At 38.2% G+C, this 16,711-nt stretch overlaps 1 protein-coding gene across 4 annotated transcripts in view; it reads right to left on the bottom strand.

The window, feature by feature from the left end:
- The window catches only part of ralyl (RALY RNA binding protein like), a 113,311-nt gene extending 107,808 nt beyond the window's left edge, over nucleotides 1-5,503 (bottom strand). For 2 of the 4 annotated variants that reach the window (XM_007565970.2, XM_016678490.1), the window contains exon 1: nucleotides 4,362-5,134. The gene's annotated coding sequence lies outside the window, so the exon portion shown is untranslated. Of the gene's footprint in view, nucleotides 1-4,361; nucleotides 5,135-5,182 lie in introns of those variants that run through there. The other 2 variants (XM_016678488.1, XM_016678489.1) reach the window with 2 other exon arrangements.
- Nucleotides 5,504-16,711: the final 11,208 nt, after the last annotated feature.

Here is a 16,711-nt window from a genome sequence, read left to right as displayed (position 1 = left end):
CCTTTCAGCTGTTTTAGGGTCTCTGTCACTTTAAATCCACATAAGCTGCCGCCTCCAAACTCAACATTTACACTCGCACATGAAAATGGCTGCAAACAGATGCTCAGTTATACAACCCTACTTCTTTGAAAAGCCGAAGTGGAGCCTCCTGCCCAATCAACAAGAATACAGCAAGTGGTTTCTGGATGGCAAGTCAACAACAAAACACTTGTCTTTTCCAGCAGCATACAGCGGTAAAAGCAGTTGAGCAAAGGCGGTTTTACCAGCTGGGTTGCTAGGTGACGGATTGGGCTTCACTGGCGTTGCTAGGTAACGGGCAGCGCGTGCTGATTTATATTCAGAAGGTTTTTGAAACGGTTCATTTTCCAGACACTAAAAAACATGAACTTATTGGCAAAAAAAAACAGCTGGGTGGTTTTTCTAAAGGGTTTGTGCTGCTTTCAGAAACAGTAGAGACTCAAATGGAAATACAAAAACATGCAAATTATGAATTTCGCAGAAGTTAAAATAGTACCTATCTCCCATTCTCATCTCATCCTGTCATGAATACACAGTAATTCGCTTTTTTTATGTGATCAAATGTGTTACCCCAAAACTCAATCTCCATTCACGCCGACAAGCAGCCATGTGGTCACACTCACACCTCAGAGAGCCGAGGACATGCTAGGTGCATACAGCAGATCCCTTCGTGATATTTTATTTATGCCAGCAGAGGTATAGGCACACATGAGCTTTCACACCCTCCTCCTCTCTCTCTATCTGAGTCTCCTGTGCAGTTCTGGCTTGGCCCAGATAACAGCAAACCTGCCTGGAGGCGAGAGACACCAACACTGCAGGACGTAATGGAAGCTATCATAATGCTTAGCAGGAGCTCGGCTCGTGGCGGCGAGACGGAAACGCCTCTCAGCTCGGAGTGTGAGGACACGTCGGTTTGTTTTGATGCAGTGGCTCAAGGTTTTAAAAGCCGACAAGATAGACTGATTTAGGTAAAGGGATGGGGAATGTGTAAAAGGACTATCGGCTGTGCAAAGAAGAATGAATTTAAATCTCTTTTTAAATGATTTCTGGAAGTTGCTAAAAAATATCAGAGTGAATGTGCCTAAAACTTCAGTGCAAGTTTACGTATGATAAAGTTCAGATTGATGTAATTTCTAGCTTTTAGTGGTGATTTTAAAGGATCATACAACAAAGTCAATCAATTTTAAAAACAAGAAGGAATTCATTAAGAAGCAGAGTTACAATTAAAGGCTCAAATATCCAAATTTATTCCAATATCTGAATAAATATTCCCAAATGTGGTATTTTATCATGTATTCCTTATTATTTTAAGTCAAAATTGTACTAGTATTGTTTAAATGCAAGTCTCTTCATCTTTGACGTTTTATTTTCTAGTAAAACATTTTGGATAAACTTGAGTTTTAAATGGTGCTCTACATTAGGACTGGAGTTTGAAGCCACTGGGATAGATGATGGATGTTTAAAACGTCTATCCTATTTTTCAACACTGTTGGACTCAGGTCAAGCATAATGTTAGCCAGTTTTCACATACCTGGGTCCATTGTGGAATCAGAACATCCAATTGGACCAATGCTACACTCATCTAACCCAAACTGTGTAAACAAAATGTTCAAGATAAAGCCTAGCATCAATTCTCACCCAAACAGAAGATGTTGAGACAAGAGTGAGTTTAAAATAGACTTTAAGTAAGAAGATACAACTCCTTCAAGCTTGACTGGAGTTTGCAGCTGCCAAATGTCGTCTGGTGGAAAACAAAGGCTCAGCTATTTACAAGGTCAGAAATAATATAGTCAAAGTGAGATATTTAAATCTAGGAGCATCGTGCTGACTGGTAAGCACGGAGGTGGAAGCATCATGCTGAGGTCTGTTTCACTCTTAGCATAACTGATGCACTCCAAAGCGTGAATGGAGTAATGGAAGAGTAGGGCAGATTGTTTAACTTCACTTCAACAGCTTTAACTTCAACGATATTGTACTTTTATGAACTGTGTTGGATCGGATAACTGCGCATTTTACACATTTATGTAATTTGGCACTATTCAAATAAAAACTGATAAAATAAATCTCATCTTGAAGTTCCAGTTATGTGCCTCTTTTTAGTCTTGATTTGACCTGCAGACCTCGAGTTTGACTCGTCCTGTAGAATATTTCCTATTTAATCTGTTTTCATTTATATTTCTGTCTGTGTGAATCTACATGCTTTGTTTGCTTGTCACTTTGCTACACCTGCGTTTGCCCTTTGTGGGACAAAGACTGATTATGGTATAATGTGCTTTGGAGTCCTTGGACTTGATAAAGAGCTATAAAAGTGCAGACCAATTACTGTTTTACAAAAACTGAGTTCAGAACGTCATCTAACCAAACATTAGTGGAGGTGTGTATGAATCTTACTGTGCGGATTAGAGAAAATACACAACAACAAATCAAACTTGTGACGCTCTGAAACAACTAACGAGTCACTATGGTGACTTTTCCTTTTACATTTACTGATAGTTTTAATCTTTTAGTCAGTCCAAACACAAGCGAGCCCCGACTGAGGATATACACTGCTTCTCAAATTACCTCGCAAATTAAAAGGCATTAAAACCAACCCCATCTTTTTATCTACACCTGCTTTATGAACCGCATAGATTTAACAGACAGCAGCAGGATCAATACACACTAACAGCCTTTCAGCTCTGGATACCATGTTTAATTTAACTGCTCTAATTATCCGGTCTTATTAAAAATGTAAGTTTACCCACAGAGTTCTGCATTCTGTATTTATCAATATTCAATTCCATCAGGTAAAAAAAAAAAAAGAAAAAAAAAGAGAAATGCTCGTTTCCGGTCCACTGCAGCGAGCTGTTTAATGACTCCCCGAGTTAACGGTCTATACACGGACTTAATGGTCCGCTCTCGTTTGTTTTATGGGTCCATATTATGGCGATGAAACCTTTGTTCTGTTCTGTCAAGCTGGATACATACGGAGAGTTAATTGGTGACGTTTAATAGCATTTAAGGCTGGATTCAAGGCAAACAGGAATAAACTTGTCATGAACTGACAGAGTCTCGTGTTAGCTCAGTTACACTCCCTGCAAATCCCTCCTTCACCGCAGCCATACAATGTCTTTTTTTGCGTTTTCTGCAGCACACCGATAATCTGAAGTCAAACCTTCCTGTTGAGGGATTTATTTCCTCTAAGCCTCTCTCTTAGTCCTGTCTGTGGTTCTATTAATTTCCTGCAAAAATCAGATTTGACAAATCCAGGAAGTATTTATGTATCTGCAGGCCTGGGAAAGCCGATTTGAGTTTGTCCGGCAATAAGGCAGGCACTTATGAGCGGCGATATATTTGCTTGCTTGCAACTCAGAGGAATTGATTATTTCTGCCCCTTCCTGATCGATTTAGAGATACGGCTCGGATGCCAGTTTATAATCTCATAGGTGCATCCTTTCCAAAGGTTCTGAAAACAGTTACTTAACGGTATTTATAACCTTTAAACTCTTTCAACATTTTATCAAAGTTGTAAACACAAACTTGAACATAACATGCAGAGAAAGGTATTCTGATGAGATGAATTAAAACATCCTCAATAAGAACTGCACACCACTCTGAATCGGCCGCTCTTATGGTGAGACATGGAGGTGGCAGCATCATCATGCGGGGATGCAAACAGGTCAAAACTAACACTTGGTTCAAATCTCATATGATAATCGAACTTTAGAGGTAAGAAAAACCTTGAAATGTTTGTCTTACTAGTTTGTATCCATACACATTTGTAATCCAGACTTAAATCCCATCTACTCCAAACTTGATAGCTTACTGAACGTTATATGTCCAATCTAACAGCCTGGGCTTCAGTTCAGAGAAATATGGACACAATTTTTCAGTCCCTAGATGGAAAAAGCTGGTAGAAATATACCAGCTCTGACAAGGGACAAACTTTGAACTCAGCTTACAAATTAGCCGACTTCTAAAGGCCATTAACTGCACTGGATTTTATTTAGGGGTGCCAGTTTTATTATTTAAGAAACCATGCATCCTTCTTTAGAACGATGTCTTCGCAATCACGACCGCAAGTCAGTCTGTCGAGTCAAATCCCAGTGAAACACGTTAAAGTTGGAGACTGTAAGGTGACAAAATATGAAAAAGTTGAAAGGACGTCAACACGTTTGCAAACTACTGTTGAAATCCAAATGAATGAAACTTGATTGTGCTCTCAGCAGGTAACCTTCAGGTGGAATCAATGAAAATTGTTTGCTCTATCGAACAATTTTCATCAGCTTTACAAAAATAACACATCAGCCACAGGTGCAGAATTCTGGTACCTCATTCTTTATTTCAAACATTGGTTAATGTACCTGCAAGTGGGAAAATGTCTGTTCATCCTCGTTGAAATAGAAAACAAGAAAAACGCACTGAACTCTCCCAAGAATCTATAAGAAAAAATTACATCCAAAAATACTTGACACTGCCATCTGCAAGAGTACAACAGGAAATAGGAGGAAAAAAAGAGATAAAACAAAAAGCACAAACCTGTGAGCTCAGCTGCAAGAAAAGTGTCAGGTTAAAACGTCAGAGAGGGGATTTAAAAAGGATTCCCTTGTTTCTTTTTTTAGTAAAAGACAAAGAAAAGAGCAACAAAGTAAAAGCGAGAGGTTTCACCGATGAGATTCATCAAAATCACAAACCACACTGCCAAAATGCAAACCAAAGCCACAGCAACAGCAAAAGTCGACAGAAAACAACAAAAAATCAAAATAATAAAAGAAAAAATGTCCCAAAACCCACCAGTAAATGCGCAGGAAAAAGAAAAATCTCTGTACTGATAAAATCTGCTCGGTTTCTGCAAAACTGCAAGCAAAGTGAGAGGCTTTCTCAGAGACCGATACCGCACTCGTTTTCTTTCTTTTCTTTTTTTTCTTTCAATTCATACCCTCTCGATCTGAATCACCGCATGCTGGAAACTTGAAGCCTGGATGGACTGACTGTAGAGGGGAGGGGGGGTAAAAAAACGCTTAAAACCAGCACGGCAAATGCTCAATTCAAACACCAGCAAAAGGAGGAAAAACAACCCAAAAAAAGGAAAAAAGAAAAAGAAGGGGGTGAATTTAGAAGACCAAAAAAAAATGTTTGCTTAGAAAAACAGAAAAAAAAAAATAGCCAGTGGAAGTGTACTCACCGAGCGGGAGTAAAATGTTGCAATAAAAATGTGAAATGGCTCAAAAGAGGCTACAGTATGGCGGTGCGAGGCGGAATGCTGAGCCTTTTTCCTCTCTCTTGCTCCCTGCCTCCAGTTCTGTCATGTGACTCCTTCAGCTCCGACTTCCAGCAATGAGAGTCCAACCTCGAACAGCTGATGATGCCGAATGCTCTCCTATAAATGCTTGGCTTCTTACAAAAGTACGGGGGAGCGAAAAAAAAAGAAAAAAAAAAAAGAAAAAGAAAGATGCGCTCCTTATCATGCAACGCTTAGGACTGAGCTGGTTTTATGTTTCTCTGCTGCATTTTGAACATGCACAGCTCTCTCTTTGTGTCAGCGCCACGGGACGATCAAGTCATGCGGATTTTTTTTTTTTTTTCATTCGCTGGCATCGTGAGCTTGTACATAAGGCATGGATGGGAAAAGAAGAATCAGTCTGATGACGATCAGTGCATAAAAAACCCTCTGAAGCCTCATATGTTGACAGAACCATTTGTCGTTTAGCCTTGGTGCAAAACACTTTGAGTTATCAGCCAACATATGGATCCTAGAACAAAATACAGTGCAATAAGAAGTAAAAAAAAACAAAACCTCTTTCCTCAAAACCCTTCACACCAATATCCCATAAAAAAGTTTAACATTTTTGCAAATTTATTAAAAGTAGAACATCAAGAAATCACATTCACATAAGTATGTGTGTAATACTTTGTTGATTCATGTTTGGGATCAGTGACAGTCGAGTCTTTCTGAATGCGATTCCACCGGCTGAGTTCGGCCATCTCCAGGTGGTTTGATCCGTTCTTCTCTGCTGTTCTTCTCCAGCTCCTTCAGGTTGGATGGGAAACGTCTGTCAGCCGTTTTCAGATCTCTCCAGAGATGTTGAGTCAGATTCACACCTTTGAGATCTCGTCCGTGTGTTTTGAGTCGTCGTCCTGCTGAAAAATGAGAAGTCGCCCCAGTCTGAAGTCAAGGCGCTCTGCAGCAGGTTTTCATCCAGGATGTCTCCGTACGTTGCTGCATTCATCTTCTCCTCTATTCTGACTAGTCTGTCAGCTGCTGTTGCTGCAAAACATCCACCTAGCATGATGCTGCTACCACCATGCTTCACTATAGGGAGTCGTCCCAATGACACCTGACATTCACACCAAAGAGTCCAATCTGTGTCTCATCAGAGCAGAGAATCTCATTTCTCATGTTTTCTGCTCTTGGTTCCAAACTTCTTCCGTTTACCACTGAACTCATTGGGACTCTCAAAGCAGCAGAAATGTTTGTTTCTTCCTCAGATTTGTGCCACAAGACAGGTCTACAGGCAATTACTGTTATTTACTGCTTGGTGTTTGACCTCTGACCTGCACTGCCACCTAGGAGACTTTATATAGACAGGTGTGTCCCTTTCCAAATCAAGTCCAATCAACTGAATTTACCTCAGGTGAACTCCGCTTAAGTCGTAGAAACATCTGAAGGATGATTAAGCCAATCTTCTTTCCTCGTTGTCATAATTTGTGTACAGAATATTGAGGAAAAAGATTAATTTAATTTAATTTAGAGCAATAATCAAATCAGAACCATCTTGAAAACTTACTCAGGCGGACAGATTGCTACAAATAAAAGCATTTGGATTTGAATCTACATGAAAAATTTGATTTATCACAATGTTTTTTTAGATAAATTAGATCTCTTTTTTTGTAAAGTATCTTAAGATTCTTTGGCTTACTTTAAAAAACAAAAACGGCTCATGGGGATTTTTATGTCTCCGGTTTTCCAGCTTCCTGTAGCAGGTCGTTTGTTTCTGCTTCCTAAAAGCAACACAAGTACAATTTCAATCTGTTAAACAGGAACTTTTATGCCACACAATCCTTGCTTTTCAGTTCCTGATAAGAAATCCGATTCTTAAGCAAAACACACTAGAGCACAGCTAACCTTGTTTATGACATTTAAATAATAATATAAAAAAATAAATAAATGTTGTGTGCTTTCTAAGAATCTGAAGGATGGATTATACAACAAAACAAATTTCCAGTAGGATACCTTGGCCCTTAACATGCGAGAGTAAAGCACACAAATCTTACCTAAGTGGTAAATTTAAGAGAGAAAAAAGTTTAATAGAGTTTCTCCAATGGTGCTGAAATTGTTGAGCACAGAAACAGCCAGTCTGCTGTCCATGGTGCTGAAACCCACAGAGCTCTGGGTCGTCGTATCGTGGACGAATCCGATCGGCTCCAGAACAATCCAGACCAAGCAGCGTGTGGCTGACGCTCCGTCCCTGGTGCTGAAATTAAACTGGTGTAACACAGTTTAGGCCTAAAGGTTGTGCTGGCTGTAGTTCTGAAGCCATGTATGAGCGGTGCATTAGGAGCCTGTCTGTGGAGCTAAAACTGACTAATTGCTGCACAGCTAGACATAATTGTTTTGCTGGAAGCCTGTTAAAATTGCTATGTTTAGACACACTGTGATTTTGCCTAATTATGTATTTGTTTGCATTTTTTTACATGAAAAGGGGCAAAGAATATCTAATATTAAGTTGTATCACGTCATTTAAAGTTTCAAGCATCATCCCAACTTTCTTCATAGACCCCCCTCTACACACACACACACACACACACAGCTCTCCCGCTCTCATCCGTTAAATAAATACACCTGAGAAATGTAGGTTATCGCTGATGGCAACAGACAGAAAAGTAATAATGCGCTATTGATGCATTAGAGTCTGACTGCGGTTGTCAGACAGAATTCAGAACGAGTCTATGCAACACACAGCGTTGGAGACAACTGTCACCATTCATAAATCAGAGCGGAGGTCGGTGCAGTGCTCCCACCTTAAGCACTGTCTAATTTAATTCACGTTTCAAAACACATCCATGCCTGTGGGAGGCACTAAGTAAAAAAAAAAAAAAAAAAAGCTCTGCCATCCCCAAAGAACACATTCAACAACAACAGTGATCAAACTCTGGCAATTTTACCGCCGCACACATTTGCTTCCTTTCTTCATTTAGCCCTTGAAGCTGCTTGGAGGTCTCTTTTGCAGCGTTTAGCAACGCTCAGTCACTGTTTGTCTGCTGCGTGGCAGTCCAGGGCTTGAAAACTAAAGATAGTGGTCTGTGAGTCATTGTGCAGGACATCACTTTAATTGTTGATGCCTGAGGGCGCACATGGTCTGATTCAGGAACTGGACTGTTCGTGGTTTATTGTGCCAACATGTAGGCAGGGAGGTAATGAAGAAAATTAAGGAATTAAAGCACAGCTAAAATAATTCCCTCCAACCAAATATGACACACTGTAACAAATGGCTGATGTCTTTGTTGACTTAGTGTTATAAATAGTTATCTGGAGTTTATGAAGTTCTACTAACAGCTTGTGATGCAGTTTTGGGGTTAGCTTCTGCAGAAAGAAAACCTGTGTTTTCTCTCTTTTGCTTCTCTAAAAAATATACTAACCAAAGGGTCAATCGATGCAACTGAGGTTTTTGCATTTTTTTCTGAATCAGAAAAAATGCTTCAGAATACCAGAATAATACCAATAACGATTGGTATTATTCCAAGCATCTACTTCCTAATTAGCTGCTAGCATCTGGCTTTGCTGCTGTATTAACGAGAACTTGCAAGTGACCTTGAATAACAAGCGAAGATTCAATATCTGTTGCAATATTTTATGTTCCTTGAAGCAACAAAAACTCAACAACATAATGAGTCTTTGGCTTACTTTTCAAATATGTTTAGTTTGTTTTATTGTTATTTGTAGCAACAAATAACAACAAAACAATTTGAATTGAGCAAATTCATGCTCAATTCTAGCCTGAGCATGAATTTGAATAATTAATGAGTCATTTGTTTTAAAAATTGCTCATCTGTGTTTTTCATAGAATCTGACCTAAAAAAGTTTCTGTCCATCTTGCACGGTCTATTTCTTGTCAATAAAACTTGTTTAACGTTTTCTGGGCCGTTCTGGCTCTGATTACCCATAATGCTATTGCATTACCCATAATGCAATAGCTCTGTACTGCACATGAACTTATCTTACATCCACAGAGATTTGACTGCGTGTTTGAAATTTCGAATGGAAAAACAGCTGCAGTCATGACAATCGTTGTGACGACGACAGTTTGTTGATATTTTTGGTCTCTTTATAGTTTAATTCTTCTTCATAATAATATTTTTATTGGCTGTGTAATGGTTTAAATCTTTGCATGTTAGATGTGAGAACTCAGACTTCTGCGTTATAAAAGCTCTTTCTTAAGACTCTTGAGAGACATCTGTTCTGTTAATGACTCTTAGATTTCATTAAACTTTACGGCCTGGTCATAAACATTCCCCATTAGCCTGGTTGTAGGATTTCTGTCCTTTAGATTGTTTAGTTTGGGTTTTTGTTTTACTTAATGAAATATAAATATATCTTCGTTTGACTAAAGTTTAAATTTTTCATTGACAGCAATTCAGCATTTGAATAAAATATGAAAGTCGTGCATTTTTACTACTGGGAGTGGAATAAAAACCCATAGATTATTTTTTATTGATATTAATCTGGTTTAACTTTGCACATCAACTCAACAGTTCAGTGGAATTTGAATGTGTTGCTTTACTAAGGTCCTGTAGCCATGCTGCTTGTGATAAAAAGACACAAAGGTCTTATTTAGGTGCTGGATGGTGCATAGATAGATGCAGCTGCCAAGATGTAGGCAGAGAAGGTAATGAAGAAAATTAAGCAATTAAAGCACAGCCAAAATAATTCCATCTAATCCTGTACCGCACTCTATAATAAAGTATGACTAATGCTTGACATCTTTATTGACTCAATGTTATTAACAGTCATTTGGCTTGAAATCATCTTTTCTTCCATTCTAAATCTGCATAACTTTCGCACTGTGTGAAATATGCAGAGGAGTGAGGACTGAAGCCTTCGCTCGACATGATTTACACGTCAGGCTGTAAAATGCTGGAGAATGCCGTCACTTTTACGGTGAGGCTCGCTCCGGGTTTCTGGTCCGCTCCTGTTATCAGGGTCCTGCTTGCACGCCAGAAAGAGACTCACAAGGTTAATGACCTTCGTGAATCTCTCAAATAAGACGCATCAATCATATCAACCTTTTGACACGGAGTCGGCCCGATCAGCAGGCTCAGCGACGCGCTCAGTTTCGCTGAACCTCTGCCTCGCCAAAATCACTTTCAATCCTTGTGTACATACAGCTGGATGTTTCTTGAGCTAAATAAGAAATGAAGCTAAAAACATAAAAAAAAATTAAATAAAATTATTCATTACCTGAAATAAAATTGTCATAAGCAGAAATACAGTGCAAAGACCATGCATTGCCTTTGGCCATAAAAATTTTTCAATTTGAGGCAAAGCTCAAAAACATTGGGGCTTTCGAGCTTTCTTGTTACTCTTGAGGTTCATGACTCGATACATGATATTGCATTATTTATAGAAATAGTGTAGTGGATAAAAAGAGAAAGTTGTGATTTAATTTCAGTCAAGTTTTACTCTGACCTGTGGTAGGAAAGTAGTGCAGGAAAAAAAAAATCTTCAAAGCTCAAGATGAAAATATAATAGCCCAATATTCACTTCCAGTCTAACCTTTTAATGTGGAATGAGATGAATTATTCTTTAGAAAGAGACATGACATTATTATCACCCATGCTACACGGAGAACCACTTCATTGTGAGCCTGTTATGCACAAAAAAAGGGAGGAATTAATGTCTTTATAAAGCTAGGGAAGTATTTTCTATTCTTTAATTAGCAATTGTCAAGAAGTCTGCATAGATTCTGCAAGATGTTTTAATTAAAAGTAAAATGAGTGTGCAGACACAACTGTAAGTGGATTTAACGCTCATTATAATAAATAGGTTGCTTTTACAAATCCGGAGCTTGACATGGAAGGATTATGAAAAAAAAAAAAAGGCGCAAAATATAAATAGATTCTGAAACCGTTTCTCGTTGTTTGTGTTTGCAAATATAAGCAGCGGCGCATGGGCTCGGTAAAGAAATCGTTACAGGGAAAGATTTTTTGTCACCATGATGCATATTTTAAAAGGCTGGAATGTGCTTGTGTAGGCTAGGTCAGTGGGTATAATGTCAGCCTGTGCATTACATCCATCAGGCTCGGCAGGATGCGTCTCCAAAGTGTTTATGTAGCTGCCTCATTTTCTTTCATCCTTGTCGATGCCTCAAAACTGAGGGAGCTGACTGACCCCTCTCAGTCTGCCGAGACCAAAGGCATGTTTACTGATGGATGAATAATAGTCAGAGTCTGAGTTTCTAACATCTGCCTCTGGTGCAGTCTTACACCAACCATTAAGGTTTTATGACTTACTATAGACTCTTTTAGAAGGTTATTTAATTAAGAAACAGATGGTTTTAATTTTCCATAAAGAGATTATCTACAAGTTTCTTTTCATTTCTTTTCTTCAACAAAAAAGCCGTTCAGATTGTCACGTTGAGTAATTTCCTCTCTATTTCGGTTTGTATTGTTTCAGCGCAGGATTTAAATCCACAAACTAAGTCCATGGACAGAAAACAATGCTCACATGCAATCCACTGGTTAAATGGATTAATTATATTTAGCTTGATCTCAGTTAGTTGTGTCAAAACAATATTAAATCAATGCTCAATGTGTGACAAAAAACTAATCTCAAAGTCACTTATTACTTACAATAACCTGCAACACAATAATAATAATAATAATAATAATAATAATAATAATAATAATTTAAGCAATATTACCACCTGTGAAATATTCCATATTCACACTGTTATATTTTACTGTATTTGTTTTACTCCTATTGGATGCTATTTTTACATCTTGACATTTATAGCCAAACGTTTCATTGGATTGTTGACTTTGTGTTAACCTGCATAATGACAAATAAACTGTTGGACAAAACATTACACTAGATCATAAGATAGAAAAGATTTTAGACAACATAACATCAATCAATCAATCAGCATTTGTTTATAGAGTGTACGACACGTCCAAGGTGACCAAAGTGCTGTACAAGTCCATAAAATAAAACATAACCAATAAAACATAAGCACCGATAATAAATCAGGAGAGATAAAAAATAAAGCACTCATGATAAGAACAGACTAATAATTTCCATTTTATGTATTAGCAATCCTTACAGTAAGAGGATTTGAGAATTTGAGAAAAAGAGCAGAAAAAGCTTCATAAGACGAGTCAAAGGTGCGTTCTCACTTCTTCTTTTTATGGCGGTTGGCAGAACACTGAGAATTGCGCCCTCTAGTGCGCATGCGGGACACTTTCAGGTCGTTTGCCCGTTCACACTGCAGAACGCATACATTTACTGGCAGTGTGAACGGCCCCGGCAAAAAAAAATCGGAATTGGGTCACTTCAGGCTGCAGTGAGAACGCACCCTTAGAAACATCCAGAACCAACAGGAAGTTCTGAATTCACACTTTTCAGAAAACACAGTTGGTTTAAAGTTCTATTATATAAAAAGTTGCTTTTTTCTTTTCGTCAGTTCGTCTAGCAGCAGTTTAAATAAACTGTGAAGAAAGTAGACAACAGCTGTTGTTCAGATGATAACAGCGTCAGGACTTCTTCACATCTTAAACAAAACAGAACAAAAAAACAAAACAAAAAAAAACGTGACAACGGAGCAGAGGTTGAACCTGAAGTGGAGAGGTCACGCTGAAAGAATGTGCACATTATGTACTTAGCTTGTTAACAGCTGTCGGCTTAATTGTCACGTCGCACAGGGACGTTTCTATTTCAGCGTGGCGGTGGCAGGCACCAACAGAGACCGAGGCAGGCTGACCTTTTCAGCACAAAGTAACAGGACTCTCCTGAATTCACCACGGCAACCGGCGCTGCATGACTGACACGGGTTGATTATGCTTTGTGCCGCTCGGACCAGCATGGCGATTAATTTATAGAAGTATATGACAGCTAATTTATTTTGCTGTTCTCGTGCACAGGCTGCGGTTTGGAACATATGGCGAGATGCGATATTTTAAAGAGGACTCTTTGGTTTGGTTTTTATGAAAGATATTTTTATTTTGGAAGATGATAGCAGGGATAACATTTAACTAGTCTGTTCACAGGACCATGAAATTGGTCCAGCTGTGACATCTGGGAATAAATTGTGTGGAAGTGAAATGTGATAACTGGATTTTAATGTGTTTTGAAAAGTTTTTACCTGCTGCACGTCTTAATCTAAGCAATGACAAGAAAACAAACAAACTTAAATCACAACTTTATGGGGGATTTTTTTTGCTAGCTGTGCACCGTAAAACATCTGAGTCACACTTAGTTGTTTCCACCAAGTTCTACTCTTTGAGTCAAAAATAAATTTTGCACGTTTTATATTTTGAACTTCAATGTGTGAGTCTGTGTTGCACCATGAGAGCCTCTTATGCGTTACCAAGGCAAATGTTTGTTTTATTGATACAATCAGTTTGCAGTGGTTGAGGGAAGCGTCTCCTCGCGGTGCTTGCGGCCTGTTCAAAATAAAAGTTTGAGCAGAAATCAGAGCGATGTTTAATAAATTGCATAATCAGAAAACCCATCTGAGCGAAAATGTTTAATTCTTCTACCTTAAAACATACTCAACTTGAGGACTGTTTTCCTGCATAATGTTCAATAATTATTTGGTTTAAATTAAAGTACTATGTAATAACTCACTTCAATAGTAATGAGAGGGTTTAGAAAACAAAATTCAGACAACTTGTTTCCTGTTAAATCAACTGAGTGGAGTTTAATTTGAGTTAAAACAAAATCAGTTTTCTAATTGACTCAAGGTTGCTGGTGAAGCTTCATTTTCAATTTAAACCACCGTCAAATGTTTTACAGTGCAGTTTTCATCTTAACCCTTTCAGTGGTCACTACAGTGGACAGCTGACTACAAGCCATTTTGTTGTGCTTCTTTTGGATTTTTTTTGTTATAAATGCACACAGACCACTGAAGTGGACACTAATGCATCATATCAACTACTGGCCATCAGCTGCAAATGCAAGAAATTATTTTTGTTAAATCCAATATGGCCGACAGACAATTCATGCATGAAAGGGTTAAAATTAGGTTAATTACAGTTGATTATTGGTTCAGCTATGGATATGGAGAGGACTACTTGGCATTTTTTGCCCTTAAACATTTTTGTTCGACAAAAAAAAGCATAAACATAGTAAATCTATGCAGGAGCAAACTAGTTGTCTTGTTCTAACGACAGTAACTGTAATCGATTGGCTACATTTCAAAGTGTCATTTTGATTCCCTCTCATTGTGGCACATTTTGCTCCTGGTATTTCTGCTTGTTTTTCCAAGATAAAAAGTTTTGCTCAAACAGTAATCATAGAAATCCTGGCCAGGACATGAACCTAAGTGATTATGTCCGGCACTGAAGTGAAAAAATGAAAAGAATATTTAATGTGGTCGAGTTGAAAGAAGCAGAAGTTGTGTAGATGTTTTTATTTTTCACATCTATCTGGAATAAAGCAGGTCAGTTTTGGCTCAAACTGTGTTTTCCTTTATGTTAGAACGAAGTTTCTAGCTGAGGAAATGCTCAGACTTTGCTCACTCATTTCAGTCTTTGCTGACAAAAAGACAGACTGTTTTCTCTGCAAAACATCAAAGAGCTACTAAGCAGAATCTGGGGGAAAAAAAAAAAAAGCAAGCAGTTGTTTCTGCTGCATTAAAGTTTAAAAATACACAGAACATTCATTCAGCGAAAAAATAAACTATGAGAATAATTCAGAGTTAAAAAGTGAAGCAATACAAGGAATCAAGTGTTTCTTTATGCATCTGTGATCTGTTTTCCAGGCTGTTTGCTCTGCTGCTTCAGCCAAACCAGAATGTCTTTGGCTCGCCGGTTCAGGTGCGTCTGGAAGAAGAGCTCCCAGCGGCCGTGGCAGGAGCCACGAAAATCCTTCTTAATCAGATTCTGCAGAAGCTGATAGTGGAGAGAGACGATAAAAAGAAAAAAGAAAGAAAGGAAGAAACACACATGAAAGAGGCCAGCAGTAGTTTGGCAGACACTTTGCAGAAAGAAGGGGGCAACAGAGTCTGAGGTTGTTTGCCCACAATTGTCCCTCCTAGTGAGGCCTCTTATTGGTAGTGAATGCCTTCCTGGTGCATTTGGCTTGTGACGCTGAGCTAGTTGGGAAACGTCCAACCTGAGCTGTCTGCTACCTCAAACCTCTTGGCTCCAAGATGTAGAGAGTCTGTAGGGCGGGAGATTGCTGCAGGACCTCATGGAGTTGCAGAATGAAGCCGTTTAAAATTTACATTGATGACACTTCCTGTTATTGTTGTGTTTTGTTGTAATTTACGGTATTTTTAAAATGATTTTATTGGTTAATTTGGCTTGTAATTTCTTTTCTCCAACCTTATAAAATAATATTCAATAAATTTGAATGCATTCGTGTGAATCTTTGTCAGATTAGGTTTCTTTTGAAAATAACCTTTAAACGTGCATTAAGCATGAACTTCATTAAACCTACATTTGCTTTTAGCGCTCTGATGTAATATTCCAATCGTGAATTTGTTTACATAAGCTGTAAGGAAAAAAATCACCATCATTTAGACCACAACCAATCGCATCAAACAGCAACAATAAAAAGCAAAGTACAAAAAAGATACAAAACAAGTCTTAAGTTTATTCATGCTGTAGAAACTGATTGGCTCCCACTCATTTTTCTGAACCTATATGAGCTGGCAATGGTAAAAAAATATGATTTCAGTGCTTCTCTGTTGTTACTTTGTTTCAATATTTTCACCAAAATAAAAATAAGAGAATCAGGATTTGTGTTCACTGTTTCTAAGAGGATGATTGAGAGTTTTCTTTTTTTTTTGTCGTTTGTTCGACTTTGACGGCAATCATCAACAATCATCCGAAATTGTCCTCTCCAAGACATTTTCTTACATTGTTTTCAAAAAATTCTACCTTTGTGTAATTTGACATAATTGCACATTATCTTTTCTTTTTTCTTTTCTTTTCTTTTTAAATGCAGGATAAAGCGGGAAATGCAACTCTTTTTCTTTCTGTTCCTTCACAAAAACAGACACTTCTAACAAGAACGGTGCATTAAGTCAGCTGGGATTTGCACATGAATATTAACTGAGTCTGCATCTCCTTTTCTCCGTGAGCCCAACACCACCAAGGATGTGTCAGATATGCATGAAAACAAATATTAAAATTAGAACAATTTCTTTTTGCACTCTGTTGACATCTTCCGACCATTTGTGTTTTAAAGTGTTTCTTTTAACAACCACATCCATGGAAGATGAGCGCCTTCAAGAGACTTTTCTTGAGGCGATACATGAATCATCAGAGCACAAGCAAAACAAACAGACGAACAACAAACTCTTTGTTATTGTTCCAGAGCTTTTCATCATGCTGTAATTATGTACATATAACCCAGATTTCTTGATGTTGCTCGCTGTCTTCTCCTGGCTGTAATCTCAATTAGCTCATTGTTGACAAAAACGTGGTTGAAGCAATTTAAGATCTTCACAACGCTGCGACTCCGAGACTGGAACGGTTTCCTGAACATGAA

This window comes from Poecilia formosa, unplaced genomic scaffold (genome assembly GCF_000485575.1).
Source record: "Poecilia formosa unplaced genomic scaffold, Poecilia_formosa-5.1.2 Scaffold184, whole genome shotgun sequence".
Lineage (NCBI taxonomy): Eukaryota > Metazoa > Chordata > Actinopteri > Cyprinodontiformes > Poeciliidae > Poecilia > Poecilia formosa.
The sequence above is the reverse complement of the archived record's forward strand: the minus strand, read 5'-3'. Positions and strand labels throughout refer to the sequence as shown.